This window comes from Pseudophryne corroboree, chromosome 2 (assembly GCF_028390025.1).
Source record: "Pseudophryne corroboree isolate aPseCor3 chromosome 2, aPseCor3.hap2, whole genome shotgun sequence".
In the NCBI taxonomy this organism is placed as follows: Eukaryota; Metazoa; Chordata; class Amphibia; order Anura; family Myobatrachidae; genus Pseudophryne; species Pseudophryne corroboree.
Window position 1 is genome coordinate 639768056 of NC_086445.1, and position 22166 is coordinate 639790221.

General features: G+C 45.5%; 1 protein-coding gene and 1 long non-coding RNA gene across 7 annotated transcripts in view; one reads left to right on the plus strand and one right to left on the minus strand.

Moving 5' to 3' along the window:
* Nucleotides 1-1771, plus strand: part of LOC135041696 (uncharacterized) — a 183717-nt gene extending 181946 nt beyond the window's left edge. Inside the window, exon 3 of the long non-coding RNA XR_010235082.1 lies at nt 169-1771. This is a non-coding gene — a long non-coding RNA (uncharacterized LOC135041696). The remainder of the gene's footprint in view (nt 1-168) is intronic.
* Nucleotides 1-22166, minus strand: part of LOC135041630 (endosome/lysosome-associated apoptosis and autophagy regulator 1-like) — a 480370-nt gene that overhangs the window by 126524 nt on the left and 331680 nt on the right. The gene's annotated exons all lie outside the window — the stretch shown is intronic.

Sequence of the window (22166 nt, forward strand, 5' to 3'; positions counted from 1 at the left end):
CCCCGTAAAACCACATTATTCACCTTATGAAATATTGTTTGGTAGCATACCTAAGATAGGATGTTATTGTAGTTACAATATAAGCATGGTGATTTGACTGCATATGTTAAAAAGTCTTACTGAGAAACTAACATCTTTGCATTCTCTATTTTTTTGCCTCTCTTCCAGATTCAGGAGCAGATCTGAATCCCCACAATCTTCAACCAGCAGATTTGGTGTATCTGGAAGGACACGTGAGAAAGTCACACAAGCCCAGATTTGATGGTCCATGTCAGGTGTTGCTGACCATGCCCATGTCTGTGAAGTTGAAAGAGAGAGGGAAGCTTGAATACTGCAAACTTGCCCAAGTTAAGTCTGAACAATGAAATACACAAACATGCAGAGGCTAATTGGGCCTAAACCAGACAGGCCACTATGGGTCATTATATTGGGAACTTCAGTACTCCTAGTATACCCCTCATAGGAGAGGGCAGGGACTGGCCTGTCCATCAGTCCAAAGTACATACCAGTCTCTAGTATGTAAGAAGTGTGGTATCAGAACCACTAGATCTTGTATTAAGTAAGTTTAAGTAAAGATCTTGAAATCTCTAGGGTTTCAAAGATACCAGTTAGTTAAGAAATGCTGGGCTCACATGGGCCCACATCTGGAAAAGGAGGGGTCAGGAAGGTCACATAAAAGAACATAGTCCCATTGAGCGACTTAAACGACAAGTAAAAACAGCTGGCAAAGAAGCTAATTTACAGACCATGGCACGAGCGCATGGGCTTTTTAAGATTTCTTTGGAGCAAATAAATATTATAGAGTAGAGCATGACACTTTTAGATATGTATGAAGAGAACTCAAAGAATGTGTTGTACGTTTGACTAATGAAACAGATAACGCACAAGAAGTGGTCCAGAGATATGTACAAGAAATAAAAGATGAGAAGCAGGCATATGCCAACAAACATAATACCCCTGACTCCCTGGAGGGGACTTAAGGGGAAGGGAGGATGGTTTTCCTCTCCTGGTTAAACCCAGCTAATTGGTTTAGCGGGATCAAAGGACAGATTGTTGGAATTTTTATGTTCTTACTAAAAATTTTTGGCTTATAAATGATTATATATCAGTGTTTTAAGATACTATTTTGTTTTCTTTCAGCTTGCAAAAAGTCTATAAACTCAAGATTCGAAACCTCCGAGTTTAAGAAGCTACAGAAGAGCTTAGCAAGAGAGCCGTGAGAAGTCTACCTTGATGGATATGAAGCAAATGGTCATTACCCTTCATCCGATAAAGTGAAAAGCACCATCTCACGGGGATATAGCCTTTAGCACCATCATAGCTAGACTGTTTGCCTAGACTCATTAGGTAGAGATTTTGTGATGCCTTGTAGCTCAACTGTAATGTCAGATTATTATAAAAAGGAAGGACTGAGAGAGCAGCCATTTTGTATAACAGTAGCCATTTCCCTGTGTATGAAGAAATGCTGTTGGTTAGAATTTATAAGTAATGCTGACATTCCATTTCATTTAGTTAGAGAATAGTTCCCGTGAGACTCAAGGTCAAGCTAATCTCCTGGAACATGTTGTGATGTTTTGAGACAATGTCTACAGACTGGCTCCCAAGGCTTATTCCCAAGGGACAACAAGGCCAGGGAGCAATTACTAGAAACATATGTGTCTGCTGTCTTCTTATTACTTAGAAATGACACTTATGTAACGTGTGATAAATTCCTGTATATGTTTATATAACCCCTGGACAAATAAACAAGCTTTAGTCTCATTCTGTTGAACATACCTTGTGTCGTGTTTACTTTGTGATCTCCCAATGCATTGGTAACAAGTATTAGACAGACAACTGAAGGCCGTTGGTACAGGAGTCTTAATTCCAACAGTTTCCATGGTGATCCTTTAGAGAGGCATCAATCCTCTGCCAAGATGGCTGCTTTTTTGTCTTATACGCATGTGAGGTACCATCTTGACCCACTGGGCACACGGATATGTCTCACTTAGTTCCAAGAAACCCTGCGATACTCCAGACATACTTGCTACCACAGCATACCACTACTGCTTGTATATTCACCGCTAACTACATATAGATATGTCCACATACACCTTTCACCACTCAAGCTATATAGCCAAATTAGCCATGCAATTGAATCTGTGATTTAGCCACGCCTTGTGATTTTTCTTAAGATATGCTACTTTAATCTGCTACTTTATACAAATTATTTTGCTGACAAAAAAAAATTGGGATCCCATCCAATCACTACTCGCGGTGGTGTGTGTTAGCCTTGCTAAAAATTTTGTGCCAAATAAAGCAATATGGGAAAGAGGTATGTTCCACTTAAACTCTGCTCCATCCATATACTGAGTGTACAGTATGCAGGGCCGGCTCTAGGCCTACTAGCACCCTGAGTTTTTGAAGCGCCTCCTACCCCCCTAATGTGCACGCTGAAGGCGCGCACGCTCCTGGGAAAGTGGCCATGGGCTTGCAACTTTATATTCTCAAACTATAAATATTTTTTCACCCCCCCCCTCTACACACACACACACACACACACACACACACACACACACAATTAGCAGCCTTACACAACACCCACAGTAGTGTTCCTTACATAATGTCCCCAGTATAGTGCCAGATACATATATGCCCCAGTAGTGCAATGCCAGCTACACATGAGATGCCCCCACAGTGCCATGTACACACATGAGATGCCCCCACAGTGCCATGTACACACATGAGATGCCCCCACAGTGCCATGTACACACATGAGATGCCCCCACAGTGCCAAGTACACACATGAGATGCCCCCACAGTGCCAAGTACACACATGAGATGCCCCCACAGTGCCATGTACACACATGAGATGCCCCCACAGTGCCATGTACACACATGAGATGCCCCCACAGTGCCATGTACACACATGAGATACCCCCACAGTGCCAGCTACACATGAGATGCCCCCACAGTGCCATGTACACACATGAGATGCCCCCACAGTGCCATGTACACACATGAGATGCCCCCACAGTGCCATGTACACACATGAGATGCCCCCACAGTGCCATGTACACACATGAGATGCCCCCACAGTGCCATGTGCACACATGAGATGCCCCCACAGTGCCATGTGCACACATGAGATGCCCCCACAGTGCCATGTACACACATGAGATGCCCCCACAGTGCCATGTACACACATGAGATGCCCCCACAGTGCCATGTACACACATGAGATGCCCCCACAGTGCCATGTACACACATGAGATGCCCCCACAGTGCCATGTACACACATGAGATGCCCCCACAGTGCCAGCAACACATGAGATGCCCCCACAGTGCCAGCTACACATGAGATGCCCCCACAGTGCCAGCTACACATGATATGCCCCCACAGTGCCAGCTACACATGATATGCCCCCACAGTGCCATGTACACACATGCCCCCACAGTGCCATGTACACACATGCCCCACAGTGCCATGTACACACATGCCCCCACAGTGCCATGTATACACATGCCCCCACAGTGCCAGAAACACACATGCCCCCACAGTGCCAGAAACACACATGCCCCCACAGTGGCAGAAACACACATGCCCCCACAGTGCCAGAAACACACATCCCCACAGTGCCATATACTTACCGCTGCTCACTGCCACTGTTGCTCTCTGTGCGCTAGGTTCTCTGTCAGGTGCCAGTTCATGAGCCAATCATAGCTCACGGTCCGTCAGCCAATCAGGATCCCCTGTGGGTCCATTTTTTACATTTCTACTTAACTGACGGGACGGCTGATAGCAGTCCTTATGAGTTGGGCACCCTGCGCAGCAGCTCCTAAGGAATGTGCCTCGAGCTGGCACTGACCGTATAGAATGGTTACGGTGGAATGGAGATCTTCCTTTGGGAATTCAGAGTTGCTTGCAGGTCTTCAGGCAGTGACCCCTGTACACACAAGGTTGAGACTCATAGAATGCGCACAGTAGGTCTTCCCGCCTATAAAAGCCACTTTTCCCATAAGACTATGCATCTACCAGTACTGGGATGCCCACCAGGACCTATACAATAACTAGCAGCTAGTACTTCACTAACACTAAAGAAAAGACTAAGGGTATATAATACAGCAAGGTTATTATATGGAAGGCTGGTACCGGACAGAGGCAAGACACTAGAGATGACACTGTAGAAAAGTGCTGAGAGGCAGGTGAGAACTCAGCAGACGGAGACTGGAACACAGAGACAAGGACTCCTGCAGCAACAAGGAACTATGACAAGATGAGAGACAGATCAGGAAGATAATAGAAGACTGGCCAATCACGGCTTGAGCACACACCAGCCCCCCTTAGTGAGAACTCAGTGCATGAACACAGTGCTCCCGCACAGCCCCTTCCGCCAGCGTCCCTGGTTGCTAGGTAGTCGGTGGGCAGGGAGCTAGCCGCATCCCCTGTTACCATGGGAGCAGTGGCTGGGGAGAGTAGAAGCTGTAGCAGCATCTGGTCACCTAGCAATGATAAGATGCCAGAAGCTGCACACCATGGCTGTAATAGTAACTGGGAATACTGCTGCATAAAACACACTACTGCTCAAAAAAAGGAGATTTATGGTAAGAACTTACCTTCGTTAAATCTTTCTGCGAGGTACACTGGGTTCCACAGGGATAACATCGGGGTGTAGAGTTGGATCTTGATCAGAGGCACCAATAGGCTAAAAGTTTTGACTGTTCCCAGGATGCTTAGCGTCACCTCCTCTATATCCCTGCCTCCTGTCTCTGTGGCTCAGTTTTGTTTACCAGTCCAATGCAGTAGCAGTTAAGAGAGATGAAAACAGTTAGTAGCCACATACACTACATTCTCAGAACAGGAGAAGGTACCAGCGGCTAATGCAATATAAACCCAAAGAAGCTAAGTGCGTCAGGGTGGGCGCCCTGTGGAACCCAGTGTAACTCGCAGGAAGATTTAACAAAGGTAAATTCTTACCATAAATCTCCTTTTCTGCAGCGGGGAACACTGGGGTTCCACAGGGATAACATCCGGGATGTCCTAAAGCAGTTCCTCATGGGAGGGGACGCACTGTAGCGGGCACAAGAACCTGGCGTCCAAAGGAGGTATCCTGGGAGACGGAAGTATCAAAGGCATAGGACCTTATGAACGTGTTCACTGAGGACCACGTAGCCGCCTTGCACAATTGTTCAAGAGTCGCACCACGGCGGGCCACCCAAGAAGGTCCAACAGACCGAGTAGAATGGGCTTTGATGGTAGCACGAGCTGGAAGGCCAGCCTGTACATAAGCATGTGCAATCACCATACTAATCCATCTGGCCAAGGTTTGCTTATTAGCAGGCCAGCCATGTTTGTGAAAACCAAAAAAACCAGAGGGAATCAGATCTCCTAAGAGAAGCTGTTCTCTTCACATAAGTACGGAGAGCCCGTACCACGCCCAAAGACCGCTCTTTGGAGGACAAACCTGGAGAGGTAAATGTCAGAACCACAATCTCCTGGTTAAGGTGGAAAGATGACACCACCTTAGGCAAATAACCAGGGCGAGTTCTAAAAACCGCCCAGTCACAGTGAAAAATCAGAAAGGGTGACCACAGGACAAGACACCCAAGTCTGAAATCCATCTAGCAGAGACAATAGCCAGCAAGAACAAGACCTTAAGTGTTAGTGGGCTCCAAAGCCAGAACAATAGAGCGAAGAGTTTTCATACGGAATGTGGAAACTTTCACAAACTTGTTCAAAGACTTGAGGTTGAGAATGGGCCGGGAAGAATCATTCGGCTTCGGAACTAGAAACAGCATTGAATAGTACCCCCTGCCTCTCTGAGCCAGAGGCACCGGCACTATCACTCCCGTGTCCAGGAGGGATTGAACCACCAGATGGAGAGTTTTTGCTTTCACCAGATCCGTAGGGATGTTTGTCAAGCAAAACTGGCGAGGGGGACGTTTCTTGAGAGAGATGGCATATCCGTGAGCGACGACTACCCTTACCCAGGGGTCCAAAGTGATCTGTGACCATAGTATACCTGAGCAAACCGTAGAAGTCGGCTTCCCACCCTGGGATCCCCCAGAGGGAGGCCCACCCCATCACGCAGCAGGCTTGTCTGTTTTGGAAGCAGGCTGACGGGCAGCCCAGGCAAGTTTAGGTTTGGGCTTAGTGGGTTTGGAAGTGCGAGCCTGTTTTGGGTACACCTGACCCTTTGCTTTACCTGGAGGTCGAAAGGAATGAAAGGAAGTACTCTTAGCCTTCGGGGCCGAAGGTGTAGTACTAGGTAGACATGCAGTCTTAGCTGATGCTAAGTCAGCAACAATCATATTGAGGACATCCCCAAAAAGAATGTTTCCCTTAAAAGGGATGATAAAGCTAAATATTTATCGTATATATATAACCCTTTATGAGGTCTAAGAACACTGTACGCTATCTACGTAAGAAGTACCGTAAGGGTACGCTAGTTGCGTATCGATCGCTTAGCCGTGATCTAGACGCTCAAGCGTCACGTTCACTCACGGCCAAGAGATCACAGGCAGACACGTTATTGGCTGTTGACTATCGTAATGATTCGCTATAGCGTAGCGGCGCTCGGGACCACGAGGAGATCACCAGCGATGCAGACGCTCACAACGTTAAACCTTTATATCTATACCTCTAACAATGAAATACACAGTAAACCTTAGTGTAGAGACAAAGTGTAAGTGCAACCTTGTGTAACCTGATTAACTACAAAGCTGCTTGAGCGTCACCGACGCTCAGAGAATACTTAACACTATAAAGAATACACAGATACCTGGGTTTAGGGTCCAAAGCCTATTATATGTATTATGACTATTATACTTGCAAAAAGGAATCACAGTACAAATGATACACTACAATATAACAGAGACTACCTAACCAGATAACTACACAATAAATACAATACAATACAATACAATCTAATCAATGGAAAATACGGGAGAAAAGAGAAGGGAGAGAGAGAGAGAGAGATGGCTCACAGGTAAGACAATATGATTACGGAGAAAACTTACGCACAAGGGGAAACGATCGCAAGCGCCTCGATATCCAGCTCCCGGTTATCAGCAATGAGAACCGTTGATGAGAGAGTGAAGTTGGATATGGTCGGCCTGCTATTTATGCCCCACACACAATACAATTCAATGGTCCCTACAATCTCATTGTTCATTAGACACAGGAATTCGGCTTCGCATTATAACAAAAGGTCATAGGTTGATTCATACAGGTGGGCTGTCTTGTATCAGTGGCCTTGGTTATGCAAAACAAAGGGTGATGACTAACACATTCCTGTCTTCTGGAGAGCTATTGTTTGGCGAATACAAAACAAAACCCTGTCTCTGGGTTTTGTTCAATATTCATGATGTCCACTTTCAGTTGAGACAATGACATCTCAGCCATCATTCTCCTGGATACAAACCCTAACCCATTCGTAAACACAGGTGTTGGCCCTCCTCATTGAGTCTCAAAGCTCAGCGTAATTAAAGGCTATTGTACTCCGTCTGCGGGAAAGATACTGATTCGGAATACAATTAATCTTCAATTACTATTCCTGTGCTTTAGCTATGCATATGAAGATGTGAAGCCCTCACAACATGCAAACTATTGTTTGGGGGATCTCTAAGGTCAAAGAGCCATTTGAGACCCACTGATACCTGTTTCCAACTGTTACTAAGTAAGAACAAATAATAGTAAATGGACATAACTTCTTATGTCCATAACTATTCGCACGAGCGATTAATCCGCTCCAAACCAACACCGGAATATTGCTATTTAAATACTCTTCCGATGGGTACCAAACACCACTGTATGATCCCTGTTAGACCCTTCGCACAATACAAAGAGGAATCTCTCTGTTCAGGAACATGCTATATTAACCAAACTTTCAGAATCTATCAAAGGGACCATGATCTACAAAATACATTATTACTGAAAATATGTAACGATTGAGTCGCACGCTACGACTACACAAACTTTACCGTAAATACGCATACCGTGCACCAGCGGGTGCACGCAACTGCGGGTATGCGCCTTCACGGGAGAGCGCACGCATGCGCAGCGCGGACCAGTGTGAGGTGCAAATATGGCAGTGTGCATAGAGATATTTTTCTGACTTTGACAGTCTACCCTTTGGCAGTCAATAATAACTGCCACCTTCTAAAACATTTCAAAAGGAGAAAAATATATGTCAGGGGTTAATTCATTTCTATGGTTGGGTAAGGGAGGAGAGAGGAGTAGGTGTGAAGAGAGTATGACCTAGTGTGATAGCAGAAGCATGTGTGTATGAGTCCATGTTTGGGGGGGTCATGTATCATCGTGCCGTACGTGTTGTAAATCAAGCTTCGAGGTATTGCGAAGTATACATTTGAATTCCTTCTTATCCCGTATTAAGGGTCTGTGGATGGGCTGTCAAACTCTACCGAGCTCATTTCGGCTTTCAGTTGTAACAAAATGGGGAAGCACATTTTAGTTGATGATACATGAATAGGGGAGGTATGTGGTTGCTGATATCTGTGCTTGTATTCCCTATCGACTATGTGTGTCATTACCTGAGGGTTGTAGAGATGAAGATAAAGAACACTTATGGAAAATGCAGTGGTATTCTATGTCAGGTTAATGTACATCTGTCGGTTGAAGTTTTGTTCGGTATCAGTTGAAAGTCGTCTTCTTTGCGCTGTTTTGCTCATTAGGCGTGAGCAATAAGCTTTGTCAATGCCATCAGATTTACAAAAAATGTTGGGCTAGCGTAAGTTTAAGAATTCTAGGGAAACTGGGGATCCATGGCAAAGTTCATCAAATGTCCGTATCTCAAGTGGTCAAAACTCCTTCTTTGGTCCATCCGTTGTCTGTATAGCGTCTCGTCAACTTCCTCGTCCAAGGGGGTCTTTTTATCTTGGAGAAAAGCAGAAAAACAGGTGAAAGAAACGGACCGTATAATCGCATTTTCATCACATCATTGTTTCTATCGTTGGGTCGTAAATCAAATCCAGGTTAATTACAGTTTCCTCACTCCTCAAACTCATCACTCTGGTACTTTGTTTGCACCTCATTAAAGCCTGCCCGCATCTAAATATCAATCCAATCGATATAACAACACCTAAGATACATAGTAGAAACTTCCCAACATCCATTATGACTCCTTGAGCCCAGTCTCCCAAACCGGAGAACCAATTTCGCGGGTTCAACCATGACACCCAACCAGTCAGCTCATTACCTACAGCAGCAAGAGTGAGATTGTGTTTTCGGCGAAATTCCCACTTCAATTGGAGAATATCGTCCATCTTTTGGTCTATGACCTCGACCGGATCCTCGGTGCTATTTGTGATATACGTGCAACACTTCACGCCGTACTGTGTTGCCAATGTAACACAATATCCGCCTGTCACTGCTGTGAGGTAATTAAGAACCATTCTATGCTGTACCAGTTCTGTTTTATAAGCTTGAAGTTCTCTTCCAGTGTATCTAAACGTGTCATCATACATTTCAGTGATATTATCTAACAAATTGGCGAGTGCGGAAATGTATCTATAATTCATCACTCCTCGAGCGGTGCGAGTGTAATCTAACGCCACCAGAACCTGAATCCCGGTGGATTCATGGATCAGATCAGAGGCCGGATGCTCTAACCTTTCTGACAGTTGTCTTTTAACGAGGTGCTCGTAATGAGTGTGAGTATAAGGAGCTTGGGCACCACGGTGTATGTCTTTCATTTTGTCATGTGTTACAGTCATTACTTCAGGCAATACTTTTCCAATATAACACAATCCTTCCGAGTTTGGGGCAAGCCACTTGTACGCCTTTCTCCCGCATATGAAATATGCATCATCGGGGAGAACATATGGGACGGAGAAGGACATGACCATATTACACACCTTCCATGTGAAATCTCCTGACCCTAATTCTTCCATCTGCTTAATACACGTATCAGGTTGTACGATATGTGCACAGTATCCTGGTGATACTTCTCCAACTCTAGTAATCCTAATTCCTAAGGTGTACTTATACCGAAAAGATTTTCCTCTACTGGCTATGTGGCGTACAAGCTCTGTATCTGTAGGCATTCTATCTGCTCTATGTGAAAAGGTCATGGTGTGGTTACTCCATGATACTTCCCAATTTCCCGGCTTTCTGGGATTGGAGATGTTAAAACATAATAGGGACCTATCCACGTGGTATTGGTGGAGCTTCAAACTAGGAGGGCTGGAGATATTAAACCTCCGGTCCACCGGTCTCCCACCCTTTAGCTCAAGTACCTCCCCTATCGTTAAAGGAAATGGTACTAGCCCTGATTTTGCTATGACCTTGAGGTACTTGAGAGCATACCCAACAATCTGTTTTATTTAACACATTACCCACTAAGGAGTGATAGTCACTCAATGGATGCCGGTCCATATGGATATTAAAACTGGATTGGCATTTCTTTATACACCCATCCTCAATTATATTGTTACAGAGCCTACAGATACAGTTTTTTTTCTTAAACTAACAATCCTTCAAAACGTTTGCAAATAACAAGGTTGTTAGATCGTGCCCGGTACTCGCCTTTGCTTGGTGATTGGGTTGCTATTGGAAATTTACACCTCCGTCTCAGTCATTAGAACCTTTCTGGATCCTTTCTCGACCTCACTGGTACTTTCACCGAAACAGACTGCTCTGGTCAACATCATGGTTAACGGGAAAATCCATATCACAGTCTCTTGGGGCAAGTCCATCTTACAGGAGGAGAAAAGAAGAATTTTGTAAAGGGGGTATAAGAAAACAGTTTGAGGGGGAGAGAACTTGTTACGATAATAAGTTCTCTCGTCTTGTTGTTCTTCTTGTTCTGCTGTCCTCTCAAAGGTGCCGTCTCTCAGTCTTCCAAACGATCATTTTGGTGACGCAATATTCCTTCCTAACCAGCGATCTTTCTGTAAGGAGCAAAAATCTGGCATTACCATTGGTCCAACTGAGGGGTGAGTGAGAAGAGAGAAAAAAAACAAAAACAAAAGAGATAGAGAACAATTCATGTGCATATATACATTACATAACTCGACAATAACCATCAATAAGAGAAGAGAAACAAAGCATTTTTAAACATTGTCAACATTAAGAAAACATTGTTAGCATTAGAAAAACATTGTCAGACTTATTAGGCTGTCATATCTACGTGTCTAATGGTCTCCTTGAGCAGTCCCTCCCCACCAGCACCTGCATTACTCCACTGTCTGTATCTGGCCAGAAATACATTGTGGCAGATAGGTCATGCTGGGGTTTGGTAGACTTCTGCAAGGACCAAGTGGATATGCAATGTGTGAATTCTTACCAATAATCGTCAGAGATGGGGATAGAGAGAGAGAAAAAAAACATTTTTCACAAATACATTTACAACGTTTCACCTGGTCATTCCTGTGTCTTCAGTGAATGACCTCCCACTTTATTAACCGTTACCTCAGGCTTACCATCCGTCGTATGATCACCTTTCTTGACTACCTATCATGGGTGTGGCCCAAAATTCTTCCTATATGATCTCTGATTATAATTTGGTGTGTCCTAACTTTTGCTCATTTTCATGTCTAGGGGGTCTGATTTTATGTGGGCTGTTGCAGTTACTGGCATAATGCCCTTCTCTTTTGCACAGATCACAAATCCTTAAGTTCCTCCATGTGCCAATGGCCTGGGGTTTTGGTTGATTTGATGCCTCCTCAAACGCTTGGATGCTCATCACCATCAACCGCTTTCCCTGTACTTCTCTGACTCCTTGGATACCCTGATTATGTCGTTGTCTAGGGGGTTCATATACCTTTTGTGAATCTTTGATCATACACTTAGATCTTTCCTAGGATCTGGGTAATCAGACATGATTGATCTCAATTCTGTCCAGGACCAGGGATGGCGCATTGCACTGTCCTTGACGGGAATGGTTCCCTGATCGTCAGTCTTCCCATTGGGGACTGTGATCACCCTGACAGGACTAAACTCAATTACATCACCTTGTTTTGGTCTTACAATATGGGGTACATTTGTTTGTGCGTAATGTATAATACCATACGTACCTGTGGACACGACCTCACCTGACCCTCCATTAGGGGGTTTGATTACAGTCTTTACCGATTGGGTCGCGTCCACCTGGATGTCTTGTGTGATGGCTTCTGGAAGAGGTGCCGACATCGTTCTGGGCTCACTTTCTTGTTGGTGTTCCTGAGGAAAGTTTAACATGGGGTGCGACTTGCATGGGTTAATAGTTGTACATTCAACAGTATTACAATTAGCATTGTTACATTTATTACACTTATTCTTATCATCTATACTACAGTTGCTAAGAGCGTTTTTATTGTTCACCCTTGTGCTTTTCTCCGCAACCACAATCCCCTCCATTGTCATGTCTCTCCTCTCAAGATGAAAGTTAGGTGAGTAAGTTACATTTCTTTGCATTTCACCTTCCTGTTGCCATAACTGTAAACAATCATAATGCTTGATTCGTCTCTTTGCTGATTTAATGAGACATATCTTTCTCCTTAAATTATGCAACACTTCTGAGTCAAAACTACCTATCCCGGGAAATGGTGCCTTATCCCCCGCAGTCATTCGTGTCCATTCATCACAAAAGGTCTCAGAGTGGGGACCATATTTCCCCCACATTACTAACCGAGCAGACCCTCGGGGTCTGCAAGCCTCTGGAGTCTGAATCCTGACCTCCGACCGTCTCTGTATTGTGCACTTGGCTGCCATTGTGGACCTTTTTAACACAGAAAAACTTCCTAAAATGCACCAAACACAGAACTTCGTTGGAAATCCTTAAAGCTCTTCCACTGAACTTCTTCTGCTCCGGGTATCTCCGGTCCGCCTTCTAGCAGACACGTGTAGCCGTTGCAGGCCCTATCTCTAGAGATTTTCCTGAGAAAATTCCCTTCCTTTTTCTTTACACAAATCACGCTTGCATGTGCTCCCTACAACACGTATGAGGGCAAAATTTACGCATGGATATACGACCTCATATCACGTTGCGTTATTGGTCACACATACAACCGTGCGGTCCAATCGTACCACTTATAGACACTTGTTGCCCATAAATGGTAGGATCATTGGAGTCTCCCTACTGTGCTCCAAAACAGCCAGAGCGTAACACAACGAAAACTTTATCACACTCTGTTGCACGTTTTCACTCAGACCGTGCTCATCACGTTCCACTAAAGATCACACAGATCACAAAGTCCACAAAGCGGAATTCAATACCGTTTTATCACAGAGATCACAAAGTCCACAAAGCGGGATTCAATACACTCATACCGTTTTCAACCCACTATCATTCTTATAGTTTTCTGATCAGAAAAATCATTTCCCGTAGTCTGATAGCTCTCCCCAGAGGTGTTACAGTAAAGTAAGGTATTTAAACTAAGTTTTGGAAAGCTGAAATCAATTTGTGCTATTTATCGCCTTGCGTTATTTACCGCGTTGCGCTACTTATCGCCTGTTGTTTGAGTTACGTGGGCGTACCCAGACGCTCCGTTGCGTAATATACGCTGCGTGCGTCGGCCTTTGGATTGCGTACGCAAGTCTTTGTTAGAGACACGTGTACGCAAAGCAAAGATCCACCGTAACACAATTTATACTTTTATCAATGTAGATGATCCTTGATCATCTACCACACACCACACTGACTTCGCCGTATCTCCCAGGCAAAAACTGTGTGTTTGTCTACACTTTAACTATATTACCTTTACTCAAACTATTGAAATAGCGGCAAATCTCTCTCAGCACGTTTATCAACTATAAAACTGGCAGACAGGAGAGTGATATACGAAAATACACAAATGAAAAAGAAATGCAGATATATATGTGTGTGCGTGTGTCCGCAAGACAGAAAAATAAACAGTTTTAAAAGACTATCGTTTTGTTCTTACCTCCGGTTCCCGGATTCCTTCAGCACTCTTTACCTAAGCGAAGCAGACGCTTATCCCGTCAGCACTACGAGAGATACAACCTCCCGCCCTTTGCTGAGGGATAATGTCTGCTGATCTACCTAGTGCAGATATGTGAAGGACTGGACGGCCCCCAATTGATAAAGCTAAATATTTATCGTATATATATAACCCTTTATGAGGTCTAAGAACACTGTACGCTATCTACGTAAGAAGTACCGTAAGGGTACGCTAGTTGCGTATCGATCGCTTAGCCGTGATCTAGACGCTCAAGCGTCACGTTCACTCACGGCCAAGAGATCACAGGCAGACACGTTATTGGCTGTTGACTATCGTAATGATTCGCTATAGCGTAGCGGCGCTCGGGACCACGAGGAGATCACCAGCGATGCAGACGCTCACAACGTTAAACCTTTATATCTATACCTCTAACAATGAAATACACAGTAAACCTTAGTGTAGAGACAAAGTGTAAGTGCAACCTTGTGTAACCTGATTAACTACAAAGCTGCTTGAGCGTCACCGACGCTCAGAGAATACTTAACACTATAAAGAATACACAGATACCTGGGTTTAGGGTCCAAAGCCTATTATATGTATTATGACTATTATACTTGCAAAAAGGAATCACAGTACAAATGATACACTACAATATAACAGAGACTACCTAACCAGATAACTACACAATAAATACAATACAATACAATACAATCTAATCAATGGAAAATACGGGAGAAAAGAGAAGGGAGAGAGAGAGAGAGAGATGGCTCACAGGTAAGACAATATGATTACGGAGAAAACTTACGCACAAGGGGAAACGATCGCAAGCGCCTCGATATCCAGCTCCCGGTTATCAGCAATGAGAACCGTTGATGAGAGAGTGAAGTTGGATATGGTCGGCCTGCTATTTATGCCCCACACACAATACAATTCAATGGTCCCTACAATCTCATTGTTCATTAGACACAGGAATTCGGCTTCGCATTATAACAAAAGGTCATAGGTTGATTCATACAGGTGGGCTGTCTTGTATCAGTGGCCTTGGTTATGCAAAACAAAGGGTGATGACTAACACATTCCTGTCTTCTGGAGAGCTATTGTTTGGCGAATACAAAACAAAACCCTGTCTCTGGGTTTTGTTCAATATTCATGATGTCCACTTTCAGTTGAGACAATGACATCTCAGCCATCATTCTCCTGGATACAAACCCTAACCCATTCGTAAACACAGGTGTTGGCCCTCCTCATTGAGTCTCAAAGCTCAGCGTAATTAAAGGCTATTGTACTCCGTCTGCGGGAAAGATACGGATTCGGAATACAATTAATCTTCAATTACTATTCCTGTGCTTTAGCTATGCATATGAAGATGTGAAGCCCTCACAACATGCAAACTATTGTTTGGGGGATCTCTAAGGTCAAAGAGCCATTTGAGACCCACTGATACCTGTTTCCAACTGTTACTAAGTAAGAACAAATAATAGTAAATGGACATAACTTCTTATGTCCATAACTATTCGCACGAGCGATTAATCCGCTCCAAACCAACACCGGAATATTGCTATTTAAATACTCTTCCGATGGGTACCAAACACCACTGTATGACCCCTGTTAGACCCTTCGCACAATACAAAGAGGAATCTCTCTGTTCAGGAACATGCTATATTAACCAAACTTTCAGAATCTATCAAAGGGACCATGATCTACAAAATACATTATTACTGAAAATATGTAACGATTGAGTCGCACGCTACGACTACACAAACTTTACCGTAAATACGCATACCGTGCACCAGCGGGTGCACGCAACTGCGGGTATGCACCTTCACGGGAGAGCGCACGCATGCGCAGCGCGGACCAGTGTGAGGTGCAAATATGGCAGTGTGCATAGAGATATTTTTCTGACTTTGACAGGGATCACCTCCAAGGTCTTTTTAGAGTCCAGATCTACAGACCAGGACTGCAACCAGAGGATCCGGCGAGCCAGAATAGACGTAGACGACGCTTTGGCTGCCAGGATACCTGCATCAGATGATGCCTCCTGAATATAATGAGAGGCTGTAATAATGTACGAAAGACACTGTCTAGGGAGAATTTCTTTCCTGGAGACTCCAAGGATTCCTGACGTATGTCAACTACGTGGTCAGTGTGGGGCAAAACTAATTTATTAACCTTCTGACACTTGAACTTATCTGGTTTCTTAGAGGTAACTGGAGGTTTTTCATCATCATCAATTTGAAGAATCAGCCTGATAGCCTCCAAGAGGTCAGGAACATCCACCTGTGTCATAGATTCCCCATCAGAAGCATCTGCATCAGTGTCTGAGGGGTCAGTATATGCGCCATCTTCATCAGATGAAGTATCTGAAACGTGTGGATTGTGAGGAAGAAATAGCCCGCTTAGATGACCCCTTGGTCTTAGGCGAGCGAGGGTTAGGATTTTGCTTAGCCAAAGACTGATTTAATTGCTGTAACTGAGAGGACAGAGTATCTGCCCATGGCGGATTAACTGCATAGGGGGTGAAAGTCTAGTTGCCAGCGTAGTCCGTAAATTAGAAAATGTAGCCCACGGCAGGTCATGATTTGCCCCCGTTGCTGGAGACTGACTGAGGGGTATAAAACCCCCAGTACCTGAACCCTCAGCTGCAATATTCGCCTCAGAGACATCCATGGCAGTAGCACTGCATGTTGCAGGATCAGCCATAGAATTATCACCCTGTTTAGCAGACATTATATGAAAGCATAACCGTAGGGCAAAATAGTACAATATAAGCAGACAAAGTACCTGGCAGAAATCCCCCTGTATAGTGTGACTGCAAGCAGAGCACACACGGAGGATTTAAGAGGTATATGGTGACTGCAATACACATAGAAAAATAACACAAGAGTATATCATGTGAAAAACTATATTATATGAGAGCCCTGATGCACTTAGCCCCCTTCAGGGTACAGAATATAGGGATAGCAGTATATGTGAGATACACGGAAAGGAATTCACACAGCAGATATTGGCACACACACACAGTCACATGTACAATGCACTACAAAGTAATGCTATATATGTATATAGATATAACAATGCACAGTAAAGACTGGATGTATATCCCAGGGTACTTGTATTAAATAGCCCTGAATGTATGCACTTGTTCTTAACTAACACTGTCTAAATGACATGTAGAATACTTAAGTGTCCTGTAAATGCTCAGCGCTGATGATGCAGGCAGCTTTAGAGAGGAGTCATTGCTCAGCAGTCCCAAAGTCAGCTCAGCGTGTGTGTAATGGCACCCAAACGGCGACAGGGAGTGAGGGAGACAGAGAGATGCAGCTCTATTAGCAGTAAATGGCGGCTGGGGGAGGGGCTACAGGTCAGAGCCTTATCCCCTTGCTGGACTTCACCACCGGGTACTGCGGGTCTTAGTAAAATGGATTATGAGGTAATTCGACCTGTGCCCTTGCCCTGGTGGTCTAGTGGGGTCCCTGTACGGTCACAGTGTCCACAACAGCACATGCGGTCTGTCTCCTAAAGACCGCGCCAGATAGTGATTTGCAGCGGGTCCCACCTGGGGGCACCCTCTTACCTCCTCCCTTGATGCGGCCATGCGATCCCGGAGAGCAGAGGCAAGTGTGTGTGCCCTAGTGGAAACCGGAGGCCTTCGCTGTAAGTACCCGGCAACCAGGGTGCATGAGCATACAGCGCCGCTGGGGGAGGTGAGGAAGCCGCAGCATTATATGTCAGAATGACATAGCACCTGTAAGCGCCTATGCTGCAGCCCTTGAAGTCTTCTGTCTTCTTAAAAGCTTTTTTCAGGGCTTCCTAGCGCAGCCCTCCCAGCCTGCACTGCAGGCACCAACTTACAAACTAAGCTCCAGTGCCTGGAGGTGGGGATATGGAGGAGGAGGCGCTAAGCATCCTGGGAACAGTCAAAGCTTTTAGCCTGTTGGTACCTCGGATCAAGATCCAATTCTACACCCCGATGTTATCCCTGTGGAACCCCAGAGTACCCCGCTGCAGAAAACCATACTATTGGTTAAGTCCTGGGCTGTTTGGTGACACTGGTGGATTCGCTGGTGTATACCATTTACTCTGCTTATACCATAGCCAAATAGTACCCACATACTGAACACTCTTTACATGTTGGACAATGTCAGGGCCCTTAAGAGCTACAATATGTTAATTGTACTGTAGTCTTACAAAGTGGATAATAGTTTGGTCCACTATGATGCCCACAAGAGTGCTACACGTGTTACTTCAGTAATTCAATAAACCTAAATTGGGATGGCTAAATAAATGTAAACCAAATAACAAAGGCACGGAGCACGAATTGGTTGTAATAAAGCAGCTGATTATGGTGGCTGCTACTACCCAAGAAGGCAACAAAAATAAAAAAAAAGTATAAAACAGTGCTGAGTTACACCCCAAACATAGAAATATACAAAAAATCCTTACCTTGAATGAGGGAATTAGTATAGTGTGTATAGAAAGATCTTGCCGCACCGCCCCCATAATGCCAACCTGTTATCACTCATGTTCACTAATGGCTGCAGATTCATGCTAATTTGACAATGGGGGTAATTCCAAGTTGATCGCAGCAGGATTTTTGTTAGCAGTTGGGCAAAACCATGTGCACTGCAGGGGAGGCAGATATAACATGTGCAGAAAGAGTTAGATTTGGGGGAGTTATTTTGTTTCTGTGCAGAGTAAATACTGGCTGCTTTATTTTTACACTGCAAATTAGATTGCAGATTGAACACACCCCACCCAAATCGAACTCTCTCTGCACATGTTAAATCTGCCTCCCCTGCAGTGCACATGGTTTTGCCCAACTGCTAACAAAATTCCTGCTGCGATCAACTTGGAATTACCCCCTATGTCAGATGCGCATTAGCAGAAAAAATGCTGATTCCATCTGCAATCTTCGTGATTGCCAGACAATGTAAAGGGCATTTTAAGGCCAGTATTCACGGGCAGATGTGGGAGAGATGTGCGCTGAGCGAACTGCTCAGCACACATCTCACACCGCTCAGCATAGCGCGATGTGTGCTGAGCGTGCGGGGGAGGGGGGCGCTCATTTCACCCAGCAGTGCATGCAGGCCAATCTAGCACCAGCGATAGCGATGCGCGGGGCTGCGCATCGGTATCGCTGTGGGGAGTACACACAGATCGATCATGCTTAAAATCTAAGCAATCTAGTCAGATTGCTTAGATTATCGCTCCTTGAGTACCCCCCTTTAGTGACTGCCAGATAAAACAGAGAAATTTTGTAACAGCTAGACAATACTGAGAGTAATTTTATGACCGTCAGACACTGGCGTAACTACTGCCCCCGCAGTCCTCGCGGTGGCTTGGGGGCGAGCGGCTGCGGGGGCGCCGCCACTGATTTAGAGCAGATTGACATGCGGACGAGTGTCCGCATGTCAATCTGTTGTCACTAACCCTCCCTGCTGTGTTGGAGGGACACGGAGGGCACAGCGCGTGCCTCTCCCGTGTCCCTCCTGCGTCTCCGGCGGGTCTAATAAAGGAAGTGCCGTTCGTGGGCTCTGATTAACTCACGAACCAGGACTTCCTTTATTAGACCCACCGGAGACGCAGGAGGGACACGGGAGAGGTGCGCGCTGTGCCCTCCGTGTCCCTCCAACACAGCTGGGGGGGGGGCACTGAGGGAGCATATGTGGCACTGAGGGGGGTGTATGTGTACCTGGCACATATGGGGGGGCAATATTTGGCACTGTGGGGGAATATCTGGCACTGGGGGCATATGTGGCACTGGGGGGGGTATATTTGGCACTGTGGGGGAATATCTGGCACTGGGAGCATATGTGGCACTGGGGGGGGGGGTATATGTGTACCTGACACATGGGGGGGTGCTATATTTGGCACTGGGGGCATGTGAGTACCTGGCACCGTGGGGGAATATCTGGCACTGGGGACATATGTGGCACTGGGAGCACAGCCTTAGCAACAAGCACTACCCCCTAGCAACGAGCATGACACCCAGTGCATGAAACCCCTGGCAACGAGCATGACACCCAGTGCATGAAACCCCTGGCAACGAGCATGACACCCAGTGCATGAAACATCTGGCAACGAACATGACACCCTGAGCATGACACCCTGAGCATGAAAACCCCTGGCACCGTGCATGGAACCAAGAGCATGAAAACCCCTGGCACCGTGCATGGAACCAAGAGCATGAAACCCCTGGCAACGAGCAGGTAATTTAAAAGTAATTAGAAGCCTTACTGTAGGACTTAATGTGTAATGGGCATTGCGGTGTGTGGCATAATGTATCACGGACATTGCGGTGTGTGTCATAATGTGTCACAAGCATTATGGTGTGTGGTATACTATATCACGGGCATTGTGGTATGTGGTATAATGTCTCAGGGGCATTGCAGTGTGGCATAGGGTATAAAGGGCACTGCGGTATGTGTCACAGGCATTACGGTGTGTTGTATACTATATCACGGGCATTGTGGTATGTGGTATAATGTCTCAGGGTCATTGCAGTGTGGCATAATGTATAACGGGCATTGCGGTGTGTGGCATAGGGTCTAACGGGTATTGCGATATGTGTCAGGCATTACTGTGTGTTGTATACTATATCACGGGCATTGTGGTATGTGGTATAATGTCTCAGGGTCATTGCGGTGTGTGTCATAATGTGTCACAGACATTGTATGTGCTATAATGTATCAGGGGCATCGCAGTGTGTCACAGGCATTACGGTGTCTGGCATAATGTGTCGGGGGCATTATGGTGTGTGCATATTGTGTCATGTGCATTATTGTGTGTGGAATAATGTCTAAGGGCCATTGCAGTATGTGGCATAATGTATACTGGGCATTACTATAAGGAGGAAAAATGACAAATAATGTAAGGGGCATGAATCAGGATTATTTTTCTTTCCTGTGGTGGCTAACGTCTGGGCGTGCAGGTTGCAAAACTGGGGTATAAGGAAGTCTTTTCCTGCAATGCCACGCCCCTTTATGCGAAGCCACGCCCATTCAAACGAAGCCACTCCCTCTTTTTGTGGCGTGCCAATTGGCGGGGGGGGGGGGGGGGCGCCGAACAATTTTTTGGCTTGGGGGAGAAAAATTTCTAGTTACGCCACTGCCGTCAGACAATACTGAGAGCAAGTTTGTAAGCACAAGACAATACTGAAAGCAAAGAAAAGAAGTTGTGTAGAGGTACCCTATTGGCGCAAACAAAGCAGCTGCTGTCCCCTGTCATGGTTATACCCTATAACCAAAATATGTAGCAGGGCCGGTTCTGGGGCTCTGTGCGCCCCGGGCGGCAATAGGGGGCGTGGCTTCGTACAGGGGGCGTTGTCATTTACGCCCCCTGTACAGACTACTGTAGCGCTTTGAAATGTGCGGTGCGCGATGACGTAATCGCGCACCGCACAGTAAAGGACCTCTCCACGAAGGGAAACTAGACGCGTAGCGTCTAGTTTCCCTTCACATCGGCCAGCGGCAGCGGAGGGCAGCGGGCAGCACAGCAGCAGCGAATCTTGCCCTGGTGCGGCGCCCTCCGGATGGCGCCCTGCGCCCTCCGGGAGGCGGCGCCCCGGGCAAAAGTCCTGCTTGCCCGTGGCAAGATCCGCTACTGATATGTAGCTCAAGAAAAAAAATAGAAGTGACAGAGAACTTGCGCGCTCAAGTTCTAGGATCACCCATAAGTGCAACACCTTATGTGGACAGGGTTTACTTATCTCATTTTGGTCTTGATTTGCTGTGAGAGATATATTCCTGTGTTTTTTATATTATCAGATAAGTAAAAAAGAAAGAAATCTCCACATAGTAGAATACCGTCTGGCTCAATAAAAATGGATACACAACACCCAAATGCTCAATATGACCACTCCTTATTTTATCCACCATTGAATACAAAATGGATGCTTTACCAGATAAACTTGTACTTCAAGCGTGTAGATGAACAATCCTGATCGATTGTTCCAAACCAGCTCCAGTGGTTCTCATTAGTACGCCTGCTGCCAGACACAGAAATGAACACTCTCTGCTTCCTCCTCTACTGAGAGCAAGTTTGTGACCGCCAAACAATACTAAGAGCAATTTAATGACCACATCTTAAAGAGACCATCAGTGCCCACCATATAATGCAGAGCATTTGCAGCACATACCATATAATGCAGAGTGTTGCAGTTTCTGTCATATAATGCAGAGAGCATACCAGTGACCTCCATATTATACAGAGAGTGTTGCAGTGCCTGCCTGATCCTCCTGCCCACACGCCCACCTACTCTATGTTCAGGAGTTCTGCCTGTAGAT